The 12,005-nt window shown below is 46.1% G+C and overlaps 1 protein-coding gene and 1 long non-coding RNA gene across 2 annotated transcripts in view; one reads left to right on the top strand and one right to left on the bottom strand.

Annotated features, from left to right (window-relative positions):
* Nucleotides 1-12,005, top strand: part of ADAP1 (ArfGAP with dual PH domains 1) — a 424,297-nt gene that overhangs the window by 206,544 nt on the left and 205,748 nt on the right. The gene's annotated exons all lie outside the window — the stretch shown is intronic.
* On the bottom strand, nt 1,100-11,998 carry LOC144786008 (uncharacterized). The gene is made up of 4 exons (XR_013602074.1): nt 11,196-11,998; nt 10,867-11,104; nt 10,601-10,823; nt 1,100-4,863 (listed from the first exon to the last, which is right to left on the bottom strand). It is a non-coding gene; the product is annotated as an uncharacterized LOC144786008 (long non-coding RNA).

Raw genomic sequence — 12,005 nt, 5'->3', positions numbered from 1 at the left:
AGATGGCTGTAATGCCAGAAACCGGTCCCCGGAAGCTTGTTTCCTTTCCAGTAAAGAATTGGCTTGGTAGTTTGGTCTGCCCTGTTCCCATGATGCACTGGGCCAGGGACACACTAATTTGCATGTAGCCAGGTTCTGAACTGGGATGGTGCAGTGAGCTAAAAAACGGTGATGGATCAAGCCCTGATCTGTTGACTGGGTAGGAGTGTTCTGATTAACTCAGATACTCTGTCCATCACCACCCCCTTTTTGAAATTAACCCTAGACTTTGGCAGTGGGTGGGATTGGGTAAGAGAGTTTCAGATGGGAGTCCAAGCCCAATGAGAGAGGAATAGTAGGTATGTCTTACTGATTTGCCTCAGGGTTTGGCCTGTGGGGTTTGTGAAGGATGTTGGTGTTATGGTGTGAGACTTGAGAGCGGATGGTCTGAAGATCTGGCTGTTTCAAGCTAAAAAGGAGTGAAGATTGGGGAGTGGGAAAACTTTGATAATAAGTCACTGATTATGAAATGGCCCTTGCATAATCGGTGGGGTGGAGGTGCGAAGCTTGAGACGGAGGCCTGCAGCATGGCTGGCTTCAAGCGTCCGGCCTGTTGGGCTGCGGTGTTGCAGAATTGGAGGGGTGAGGTATAGTATGGCAGGAGTCAAGTTAACTGTTTCGTTGAAGGTATGGCCAATTTACGAGTGCCAAAAAGTAAATATATGAGGGAATCTACTGTCCAAGAAAGTAGGAGAAAATATGGAATTGTTGGGAGATAGGATGGAGTGTCTTGCTTTTTGGGTGGTAAAATATATGTATATTTGAACTGAAGATGGGGAAGTTTAACCCTCTCACTTTGGGTAATTGAAGGTTTATGCCTCTGTCATAGGATGTGTGCTGGATATATGGACATACCGATTCTTTCCTCAATATATAAGCAATGCTTTTGTTCTGTTGCTTTTCTGGAACAAAACAATTAAACTAGATTGTCAAAAAGGCAAGTTATGCGTTATAATGTAGCTTATTTTCTTTCAGAATTGTGTTACCAGTTTGTCGTTTTAACACACAAAACTGATTCTGGGCAAAATATTCGCCCTATTTATACCAGTTCAACACCTTTATACTACAATTAGCATCCTAAATGTGGACAATTTAACTTTGCAAAGGGTCTCCATCTGATCTGTACCATGTGCGACACTTTCCCTAGTAACTTTTGATCAGTTCTAGCTGGAAAAAAAAATATTTGTAGCAATTTGCAGATTTTGCACCTGACAGGGACCCTGCGATAGGCTCTGGGGAACAATTTAAGGATTTGAGATTCGAGCAGTGCCATTCAGAGTGAAAAACACCTCATGGCGCTCAGCAGCACAATAAACTGATGAGAGGTCTGTGTGGTGTGGATTTTTTGTCCAGGATACATATTTCACAACTTCAACTATTTCTTAAGAAGGAAGTTTGTTGCGCTTTCTCCCCGTGTCAGGGGTTGACAGTGAAGGAAGGGGAAGGCTGCAGGCTTGGAAGCAGCAGTGCTTTCGCCCTGAGCTCTACGGGTATCTCTCCAACCAGACAGAACTTTTATCTTGTTTCCTTTCTCTGCAAACACAAGTCTTTTTCTAATGCTGCTATGATGCAGCTACTCGCTGCAACTCATGTTGCGTATTGTACACAGGCATGCCAGGAGCAAAATGGGGCACTTACAATAGATTTCTCTGATTTAATGAAACAAAAAGACACAGAAATGGGAAGAGGTCCAAACTGAACTGGAGCAATGATCAGAAAGAGAAACATAACGAAACCAAAAACACTTAACTGAGAACTTAAGACAATAATAGGACATTTCCTTGTGTAAAGGGTGCATCACTTTAATTAGGGTCGCGATCAGCTTGCTTTAACTCGAAATGATTTTACTTGCCTTACCTCGTTCATTCTCACTTAGGTCTGTGTTACTCCTTGGTCAACTCATGTGGAGTACGTCTCTGTCCCCTGGAGCGGTCAACGATGGCCGAAAGTGCAGGTTAGAGCTGAAGTAAGTTTGGTCGAGCGCAAGTGTCTATATGTGCACAGCCAAGTGCCTTATGCACAGTTTTCTTCGATAACCACATCACATTTTTGAGCCTCCTCCTGGTGTTTCAGTGGTCCATGATATGCATAGCGTCCATCTTCCTATTAGTATGAAACATTTTCATCCAATATCCCCCCTGCTGCCGCTATATTGAAAGAAGCCCATGTAACAAAACAATTAAGCAATGGTACCAATGCATTTGACTGCACCCAAGTGGGCTTCAAGCCTGCCACAGCACTGAATCAGTACTACTTGCAGCAGTTGGGTGGATCAAGGTAAGGCTTTGATATTGCTTGATTTATCAGCTGCATTTGATCCAGTTGACCAGCGGTTCTTAACCTCTTGATTACTGGAAGCTGTGTATCGGGGCCTTCAAAATTTCTTTGACTTGTACCGCAATAGGCAAAAATATAGAAACAAGTATAAATCAAACAAATACACAAATTAAATTTTATTTAGTTCTCAAATAATGTACACAATCATAATTATTACTTTGATGGGACGGATGGGGCTTTTCTAAATGTAGTTGTTAATTTTAAAAAGGACAGAACGATATGCTAGATTCTGGCATATCACTTTGTCGTTTTGGCTCCAAATGCATGCTCTCTTTTCTTCTGTGCTTCATTTAAGGCCACCAATCATGTACACTAGACTCCATTTGCTGTATTTATGCTGCTCTCACGGATTAAGCTAAGGATATTAGCTTACCTTTTAGCCCCCATTTTCAAATTTCCACACATTTACAGAATATTTTAACATTCGAAATGTGACTTGCTACTTAAATCAATCGCTAATATGCTTTAATTTTACAAACAGTCACGGACTCACTGAGTAGGCGTTGTGGACCTCCAGGTGTCCACGGACCACAGGTTAACGACCCATGCCATAGACCATGTCACCTTATGCGATTGTCCGAGAACGGCTGGTATCTCTGATATTGCAGCTGCGTTGTTTAAATCTTTTGCCCTTAATCTGTCATTATGCCTCCAGATTTTCCCATGCCAACCTAATTTTTAAACAACTTCACTGGGCTTCCCATAAGATAACATATTTAAGACTGTATGCACTCTAGACAAAGCACTCCAATGACAAGCGCCACATGTCGCAAACAACAGGATTAAAGGGTCCTGCCCTCATACCCTCTGTTTTCTGCTACTAGCAACTTCCTAGTACCTCCAAAATGTCTAAAAATAAACTAGTAGCTTGGTTAAGTTGTGGTACTCACCTCCTGATGTCCTGCATACGTTGACTAATCACAGTATCTTCAAATGTTACCTGAAAATCTGGCTCTTTCCAAAGCAGTTTGGTCTCTAGCGCTTGGGTCTCCTTGCTGCTGTTCTTATAGTGCCTAGAAACCTATGATGAATGAGAGCTTTAAAAAAACATTTTAGAATAACAGCTTCCTCCCAAATGAGAGCATGCATAGTAACTTAATGGGGTGCACTAAATTTGGGTGACAACTGTGTATGTATTGCATTGCATTGTTAAAGGGAATAAAATACATGAAGTATCCTTTTCAGTGATAAAATGCCCGCCCAGCCTTTCTCCGCACAATCTATGGAATTGCTACATAGATGTAAATATACCCACATTGATAGAGAACTCTGCAGCTATAATGGCTTCCACACATGTGCAGTGGTTAGAGTAGTGGCATCAGGATGACAACTGCCTTCCTTGTGTTTTTCCTCATGCAGGACTTGCTCCACTGCCCTAAACGTGAACACTTTTCTGGGTTAAGTGCAAAGCACTTTCGTGGGTGACCACTGCCAGAGTGGGTCTGCAGTGAGGCAGTAACCTTCCTATTGTCTTGGGGAACCTACAGTAGAATTTAACAGCAAAGACTCTTTGTCCAGGATTGTGACCAAGTAAAGCCCCTTGCAAACACCAGGACGAGTGATGGGTAGTGTCTGGTACCCAAGGCCATCGATCGGGTTAGCACCCCTGTGTTGTGATCCATTATGCCTGCCAACGTATTATTTTTCTTCTCCTGGATTTCAAAGACCCATGTGGCCAATAGGTCCAAGTCCACTCTGTCTTTAGGAGTGAGTGGGAGAGACTGGGGCTCACAGAAGGGCACCCACCATTGGTTCAACTCTTGGTTACTTCTGTGTCGTACCCAAACCTTGCAAGGAATTCCCAGACAGGGCTTTCCCTTGATGCCCAAATAGAATGCACCCCCCAGCCTCCCAAGTGGCATTTGTTGCTGCCTCAAATAATAGGCTCACTCCTGGAGAAAATATTTTCCTAGGCAGACTGAGAGCACGACCATCTATACACCTGGCCAAGTGGATATATGTAGTGGCGGCAAGGCCGTGTCACCAATGCTGTAGACTCTCTTGGCCATCTATATGACTTCTCGAGTACTAGTGGAAACCCGCAGATATATCTTGCCTGCTAAGCTGTGGTAGCCTTGCCACCTATGATACCCAACATGAGCAGAGTATTCACCCTCTAGTTGTGCCATACACTCATCTATCAATGTGCCCTCTCTCACTTTTCCTCACAAAGACGGAGGCTGCGATTATATTGGGTAGGTCCACCGTCATTCCGTACATAGCATGATGGCGGTATAATAATGGAGCTTGTGAGCTGATGCTCTTGTGTTTGTAAACATAGGCAGCCTAAGTCCTATAGTCCACTGGACTCTTCCTAAAGGTGTACTGACTTCCCTTTAAGATCAGTCCTAGTTCATCTCCTCCTACAATCAGTCCTTACTTTTTACCAGACTCATCATCAGTGGTGGCTCTGTGTAGCCTTCGATGAACTTCCTTGCCTCGCATGAAACAATATCCCTGCCTACCCAACGTGGGTCACTAGCATTTCTTTTTTAGGTTTCGACCTGGCGAGGGGCACGCAGTGCCACTCCCAGATCGAAAACTATTGTCTACAGTAGGGATGTCGGCACCGCCTCTGCCTCTCATTGGCTAGCTCCATAAATGGAGGCTAGCCATTGGGAGGCAGAGGCTGTCAATCGCGCTTTCTCTCGAAAACGCGATTCGGGGGCGTTTCTGGTGCTTTTTTTAAGCCCCGCCCCTTTTGCCGTGTGTCCCGGGGCGCGCTGTGATTGGCTGCAGGCCCGGGACACCCCCGTGACGTCATTTCCCGGGCCGCGCTGTGATTGGCTGCCGGCCCGGGACACCCCCGTGACGTCAGCCAATCACAGCACGGCCCGGGACCTGACTTGTTTTTAGGTAGAAGGCCTAAAAGGCTGCGTTTGTGCCGTGCATTTGCCCCGCTCCTTGGCGATTTTCGGGTCCCCTGGCAGGTGCCCACCCTCCCAGGGACTTCGCTGTTTAATTTAAGGCCGGTGCCCACCCGGCATTGCCAAAGACTTCACCGCCGGGCCCGGGATTCCCACACGCTGCACCCGCCTTCCTGCTCGGGGCCGCGCTGCTAGACAGGCAAGCGGAGAGAGGACGGAGGCCGGCCTACAAGCAAGCCGGAAGTCCCGCTGCGGAGGAGAAGGAGCCAGCGGCCGTCCCATCTGTGAGCAAAGGGCTGGTCTGTGACTTTTGCAGCCGGTTGTTTTCTGCCAGGGATTAGTGTAACTGCCCGATGCTGCGAGACGTTCTGACCCGTGCGGGAAGCCGCCCGGGTCCTCTCTGTGCCCTGAGCTCCAGTGGTCACCTCTACCTCCGCCGCCCTCTGCATCCCGCTCCTATCTACCCCCCCTCCTATCTGCCCCCCACGCCGATTAGTGTAACTGCCCGATGCTGCGAGACGTTCTGACCCGTGCGGGAAGCCGCCCGGGTCCTCTCTGTGCCCTGAGCTCCAGTGGTCGCCTCTACCTCCGCCGCCCCCTGCATCCCGCTCCTATGTGCCCCCCCCTCCTATCTGCCCCCCCCTCCTATCTGCCCCCCGCTCCAGCAGCTTCAAGTGACGCTGGCGCAGTGTCCACCGCCTGCAGACCGGGCACCGGCGCAGCCTGCGAGCGGAGCTGTGCATGGCAGCGGGCCTTCGCTGCTAACCTGGATCCGGAGCCAGCCTGGTGTGGAATTCGTGCAAAATTGTTAAGGGAGGAGAGACCATGCCTGCGAGGGATGGGGTTGGTTGGCCGTGACTATTCTCTTACACTGTGGTCTGCACCCCGCCCCTAACGCGTGGCACTACCTGCTGCTGCATTGTGTGACTAGCATTGAAAGCAGCAGCGCGGATCCGCGGACATGTAACTAACGTCACCACTTGTTTTTGAAATAATGACTCACTTTCAGTTTTGCGAGAGGCAAAGTGAGAGCCTCGGATCACCCATTTTCCCGCAAAAAGAAACGCAAATCCGATTAATAAAATTCGCGCACAAATGACTGATAGATCAAGCGTTTGTCACATTTCAAAGAGTGGAAACGGTGGCTTTGCCCTCGGATGTCTGTGGGGCTCGGGCATGGCCGCCACCAAGGGACCGCCTTACTGCTTCCTGGCACTCAGTAACACCTCAGCAGTGCTGCGTGAGAAGGCCACTTGCAGCTCGCTGTGAGCATTTGTAAGGTGCCTCACAAAGCGTTGAGGGCAGCTGCGGTTGCCACGGCCTCTCATGCAATGTTTAATTTGTGATAATAATACTGCACGTAGGGCCTCAGCGCTATCCCTATGAGCCTGTCCCAGGTGCTACGAACCTCCAGGCTGACGAGTCTTCCGTCTCATACTTCCTTTTCCGCACCGTTATACAGTTCTTGGCTCTAGCAGGTTATTTTCCATCCATGCCGCCTTCTTTTGATCTTCTGTTTTTGATTCTTTCTCCTCTACATATGCCTCGTTCTCACTTGCTCTGCGTGAAGACTGATGATGAAAAATACGTCTCTGTTCCCTAAAATGAGTGCCGGTGCCGGATGAGCGACTCATAAGGAATGTGACCGTTTCACCAGAGAAACGGGATACCAAAGATTTGGTATACTGACTGTTGTCCTCTCTCAGGCTACTAGCGCCACAATGCCAGTCGTTTGATTTGCAATTGCCGGTCTTTGTGCGAGAGTCTCTGTCAAATGACCCACTTTGCAGATCTACTCCGTTTTAAGTGGACAGCTGTCAAAGCAGTGTGAACCATACTCGGCTATCCACGTCACGTCATGAATTTTATTCTTTCCCAGTTAAGGTTTTACCAGCAAGACCTCCTTCTGTGAAACACTCTGTGTTGGGTTAACTGGGAAATAAATACACAATGTGACGTATAAAGCAGAGGCCACAGTTGTTTTAAAGTGGGATAAAGAAGGCACGTTCTGGATGACGTCAAAATTGCCCGTCTCATGTTGGATGTGACAGTAATAGGCTGGCTGATGAACTGGTTGAACCATATGTGAGATTCTAAAGCGGGGTGGGATTCGTTGACCATGTTGCCATCTGTAGTACCAGAAAGATTGTGCCACAGTCACAGCTGAGCTGCCTCAATTGTTCAAACGAAGTGCCTCTAGGCACCGAGGCAAGTTCTCCCTCTCTATCTGCCTCTATCCTCTTTTTAAGACGCATGGAGCCCTAAACAAATGGAGTTGGAAGGCTAGAATTTTGCTATATATAAATATATTTTTTTAAAACCTCTTCAATATAAAGGAGATTCAGTTATCAGAATGAAAGTTGTTTTGGTAAAATGTATGTTTCGACCAGCCTACATTTTACCAAAACAACTTCCATTCTGATAAATGTATCTCCTTTATATTCAAGAGGTTTAAAAATATATATATATATCGCCTGGGGCCTGTGTGTGTGTGCGGCGGTGGAGGGGAGGGAGGGGGAGTTGTAAGAGAACATGAAATGATGTTTAGAAATTGCTGCCTTAAGCAATCATGTTCCGGACAAGGCTAATGCGTAAGGTATGGCATGCCATTTGGAAAAGTGGGGAGGGTATCTTCCCAACTTTGGCATCTCATCCTGGCAGACCCCCTAATGAGCGCTTACTAACTGCTGAATAGCGAAATAACAGCTTACAGACATCCACACACTCTGAGGTGGATGCCATTTGTGCATTATACAATTGTGCTGCTGATGCGTTAATTATGAATCAGCCGCACATGCCACTTAATCCATCCTCTGCGCATAATCGGCAGATTTTAACAGAAATATTGTTTTCAACCGAAACGGTTCAAAAGAAACTAAACATGCAGCAACTTGAGGCTGCCTTTGGAAGGCTCTTTGTGAAGGTTGACTGTTCACCTTTATTTCGCTTATTCCTATATTTGGTTGCTAAACTTGTACAAATGAGTTGCAACCTATGCATGGACTGTGTTAACAAGTGCAAAAATGACAAATTAATGAATAAATACTAAGACGTCGCAATGACTTCTACAGCGCTAGCCATTACATCGCATTACAGTACAAAAGCCATTACATCGCATTACAGTACAAAAGCCATTACATCGCATTACAGTACAAAAGCCATTACATCGCATTACAGTGCAAAAGTGCTGTTTCACCACACGGGAAAATGCACGCAACGCATGACAGTGCAAAAGTGCACGATCACGAAAGTAAAATGCAAGATATCATATTAAACCAAGCAGAAAGTAAAATGCACGATATAATAGGAAAAATGCACGATATAATAACAAACGCTCACCATATATTCCAGAAACGGTGGAATATTCATAAGGGATGTAATATCGACAGTGCACAACAAAACGGAAATTAAACTAAAAAGGATCTCAGAAACCTATTCAACAAAACGGAAAGTAAACTTACGGAAATTAAAAAAAATTTATCTCAGAAACGATGTCATATTCATGTGCGAGGGCCCCAAATACTAGAAATGATTCACGACCACATAACGGAAAACTATGTGGTCTGAGGGCAACGCTGCCAACTTTGGTGCTGGGAACTAATGTTCGAACCTCCTGTCACGTCTCCCCAAAAAATAAATCACCATGTATATTTTTTTTTGGTGGGAAACAATCCTAAAATATATTAATTTTGATACACTGCGTGCGAGAATCCCAAATATACCCTTACTAAATTAATTGTGAAAACCTTTTAATATCATCCTTGTAATTTGAATGTGTATAATGTTTTATATGAACGTATGCCTTGATGCCTCGTTCTCACTTGCTCTGCGTCAAAGACTGATGATGAAAAATACGTCTCTGTTCCCTAAAATGAGTGCCGGTGCCCACCATATGAAAGCACTGGCATAAATTAAGCACTATCTCATGTTGAACGGTTGTGTTCTTCAGTTAGGTATGAAAACTCTGTGCCCCTCCCCCCACGTGTTATCAAAGCTGTGCTGCGAGGCTCTCTAGATGGGAGGGAGCCATTCATGATGTAATGTCAAGGTGTTGCTGCACAAGCTTCTAGAAACTCTATCCACCTTCAATACACTTTACTCTGAATGTATCTCACGATGCCTAGAAGGCGTAAGTATAAGTGATTCAAGCAGATTTTCTAATCTCTGTCAGAAAACACTATCAAGTGTCCTCTTTACATGACTCAGTTACATTTGTTCAGACTTACTTTTGCATATTGAGATCGGGTTCATTTTGCTCCATTTTAATCTAGTAAATTAGCTTTGTCCCTCGTGGCCTTTTTCATGATAGGCGACCATGACTCCCTGTGCCAGTTGTTCACATAACCAAATCATCAGCGACCACTGGAGTATAATGTTGTGCGGCTGAAATTTGACAACTATCCGTCCGTACTGACGCAGGGGCCATTTTGGTAGCAGGTACCTGTAACCGTGTAACTTGAAGAGACATTGTATTGTAATGCATGGGCAATATAGATCATTGTGCACGCAGTGTCCATAATAGTCCAACAGCCCAGTCCTCACCATGTTGGTATTTTGCGGCAAAGCATTACCAGAACCGGTCCTTCCGGGCTCCCACAATAAAACAGAGGTGTCGGTGAGATCAACTTTACAGCTACATAAGAGACAAGATAACTGAGAAAACGCTACAATACTTTCGCATTTTTTCCGCATTGATTCATGTAATTGATAGAGTGAAAATGTAGTTTGAGGGCAACCAGGACCAGTTACACCTTGCGCACCGAAAAGCCTGTTGCATATTGGCGAGGTTGAAATTATGCCAAAAGGGCAAAAGCGGGTGAAAGCAGCTATTGTGTAACTCCTGTGACGAGTTATGTTGCCACTCACCTCGTACCTTCTGCTCGTTAGACGCTTTTTACGTTGATATTATTCCTTCTCTATCTCACTCCGTAAGCCCCTTATAGAATCGCCTCACCGACGTGATGCACATTTAGTTACCAAGCGCTTTATAAAGGAGAGCTTAAGTTCTGTTTACTTGGACAATGCACTGTATGGGCAAACCCTCGGGTCACAGCAGTAACTGAGGTGCAACTCCAGCATGTTAGTGGGGGTCGATATCATTTAAAAGCAGGGGGTCTGTGTGGTGGGTGGGTGCGTGTGGCTCTGTGTGTGTGTGTGGGTGTGTGTGGCTCTGTGTGGCTCTGTGTGTGGGTGCAAATGCAATAGGTCACGCATTTGCGAGAGATTAAGCTATTGGCATTGTAAATGACTGCCATTTATTTATCTGTTTTCAAAAACAACACATAAATAAAATGTTTGTCATTTACATGCCAATAGCTCTAACTTTTGCAAAGGCGAAACCGTTGCATTGTAAATGCTTGTTTTATTATTATGTTTAAACAGAAAATAGTACATTTTTATTTCTAGTCAAAACACCACAGCACTACCTATTGCTGTCACCGACGACAGGATCGCCCATAGATTTAAAATGAAATAATAAAAGCATATTGCAGGGTGCACAAATCTGAATTTTGCATTGTTTGCCAACAAACTTCTTACCAGTTTTCCCCTCCAGAAAACAAATGACCGTTTGCACCTGAGCTGGAATTTGCCCCCTATTCTGCCAAATCTGCCTGTAGTGTGCTTGTACTCGCCATTCACGAGTCCAGCTTGTGCAGCAACTTCAGATCCCACACCAGAAAGACAGTATGTGGTGAAGTGTTCCCTCCACAAGCATGGCGCCCTGCTGGGTTACCTGACAGGCCCTCGCTTCGAACGCCTGATTAGAAACATACTCTGTGGTGAAGTGTTCTCTCCACAAGTATGGCGCCCTGCTGGGCTCCCTGACAGGCCCTCTCCTGATCCCAAACCAGAAACGTACTCTGTGATCATGATGAAGTGTTCCCTCCACAAGCATGGCGCCCTGCTGGGCTCCCTGACAGGCCCTCTCCTGATCCCAAACCAGAAACGTACTCTGTGATCATGATGAAGTGTTGCGTCCACAAACGTGGCATCCCGCGGGGCGCCCTGCCAGGCCCTCGCCTCGATCGCCTGAACCCAGATCAGAAAGGTACTCTGTGAAGTACTGTTCCCTTCTCAAGCCCGGCTTCCCCCCGGGCGCCCTGACAGGCGCCCGCCACGAGCGTCTGATTCTGACGCGAGGAGCGCGCGCTCAGGGCCTTGTTCGTCGCGCGCCGCCTCACGGCTCCTCCTGACAGCTCCATCTGTACTGACAGGCGGTAAAAGCCTCTCTCGTTATCCTGCGTCTGCGTTTAACATACATTAACTTTGCTGAATAGGCCTGCGGGCCTCAAGGTCTTTCATATCAGTCTCCCCCTTATCCTCATTTAGGCTTTCATTTATTCAGGATTAGAGAATCTCGGAGTATATTTTATTCAGATTTTACTTGCATCTGTCTGCGGTTGTACCTAGACTGCCGCCAATGCGCGGGAAGTCATTACCCCCCACCTCGCACGTAAGAGAAGAAAAGGGGGTGCTTTTAAATAGGGAAAATTCTGCTTAAGGTCGAAAAAAAATCCAGGTCTGTTAGCAATAATACTGAGACAGCTTTGTGACATACATACTCGCGCTACAAGATATTGTGTAACTACGTTCACCTATTCTCGTTTATGGTTTGCAGCATGCTGGCTGCTTTGACCAGCTCTGCAGGTGCTTTCAGGTTCATAGTCCACTTTGCTGCTTCCCTCACAAAGTTGTTCATTCTGAGATGTTATGGTCTGGAACAGCCTGGATGCCGTCACTGAAATGCTCCTGAGAAGCATA

Source organism: Lissotriton helveticus, chromosome 10, assembly GCF_964261635.1.
Source record: "Lissotriton helveticus chromosome 10, aLisHel1.1, whole genome shotgun sequence".
NCBI lineage: Eukaryota > Metazoa > Chordata > Amphibia > Caudata > Salamandridae > Lissotriton > Lissotriton helveticus.
This window is presented reverse-complemented; position numbering and strand designations above follow the sequence as displayed.